This window comes from Anopheles gambiae, chromosome 3 (assembly GCF_943734735.2).
Source record: "Anopheles gambiae chromosome 3, idAnoGambNW_F1_1, whole genome shotgun sequence".
Lineage (NCBI taxonomy): Eukaryota > Metazoa > Arthropoda > Insecta > Diptera > Culicidae > Anopheles > Anopheles gambiae.
In genome coordinates this window covers 30,068,479-30,070,076 of record NC_064602.1, presented here as the reverse complement: position 1 = coordinate 30,070,076, position 1,598 = coordinate 30,068,479, and positions in this window count along the sequence as shown.

The following is a 1,598-nucleotide window of genomic DNA, read 5'->3' as shown; positions in this document are numbered from 1 at the left end:
ATTGTCTCCGGGGACGAATTATCCACCGAAACGTTCACCGGAAACGACCGCATCATACCCAGCGCGCTGGCTGTGTGTGTGTGTGTGTGACACTCTCTATATATATGGGTGTGTGTGTGTTTTTGTGCGATAGTTGCTGGGAATGTGGTCTTTCTGATGACCGCTTTTATTATGCGACTCATTTATTTTTCGGACTAATTGGATTAGCCACCATTGGTCACTGGAGCGTGCGGATCAAACGGTTCCTCCGCAGCAGGGTAGCATCTGGGAAGGCATCGTGCTGCCAAAAAGGGGATGTAGGCGAAGGGAGGGCAATCCGTGACACCGGTCTGTGATCGCAGGCAGATCAAAATGAGTGATCCGATGGCTAAATGAGGCAGCTGGTTTTTGTTGTTGCGGTGGTTTTATGCCCGGGCAGGTCCGTTTTGTTGGCGATGATGGTCCGCATTTAATTACAGCTAGTGTCGGTAGCAATTTTTCTAGATTGTTGTTTCCAACAAAACAAAACAACAGGAAACAAAAAATGTTTCCAAAATGTTCTGTTCTATACTCTTAATACAAAAAAATAACTTCAATCGAGGGCAAGAAGCTGTACTAGGCTTCTTAAGCTGTTGATTAAGTACATTTCAACATTTTAAACACAAGCAGGCGGCGATTTGGCGCCTTAAGTTATACCCTTCACATTAAATGACACGCCTACATCTATACAATTGTATGTATTCATCCAAATAATTCTATTAAAATGAATTTTCGATTTTGAGCTAGAAAGTAGCAATTTCCATTAAATAACAGCAATACGCCAACATGTATGCAAATTGCAAAGCAACATTGATTTATTTCGTCTTCCAAAAAACAGTTTTCGTTGCATCACAATGAAATCTTACTAATTTTCAATGAGTCTTACATCACATCCAAACGCCCATCTCTACAGAATTGTAAAATTAATCAACGCTTTTAAATAAAAATTCTATACGCATTTCGCACTATACGCCATTTGTACAATTAAAACTTTTGTCCGCTTCAAACTCCCGCAAAACCGCCGTCAACGCAAGGTGCCAAATCCGAGGCCCGAAGCTTCCGGGCGTCGGTATCGAGACAGTGACAATTTCAAAACCACAATCCCGGTTGGCACCAGCGTTCCATCACCCTCTCCGCACATCCTGTGCCTGTCACGACGTGACCGGTACCGATCCATCCACCCACCCGTTTAACCACAAATCCATAAATTCTATTCCCGTGGTCCACCCGGAGTGTCAGATAATCCGCTGCTGACTTGCATGCGCACAGTTGACAAACGACACCCGAACAGTAGTAACCGCAGTAGCACCAGGCGCTGTAACACGGGGCCGACACGCTGTGACCATTTTCTTGATGGCCGATGGTCATCCCTTCCTTTGCTGTTCCGCTGCCGGCCCACTGCCATTAGGCGTAATCACGACGGAATGCCAGTGCGTTCCGTCCAAGGACACAGAAGACGGTGGAATCTATCAAAGGTGTGATAACTACTGATAAAACCATTACGCTCTGGGCGATGGCATCCCGCCCGAAGCGGTGCTTTCGCTTCGGTGGGTGTAAGAGCGGTATCCATTTTTGATAAG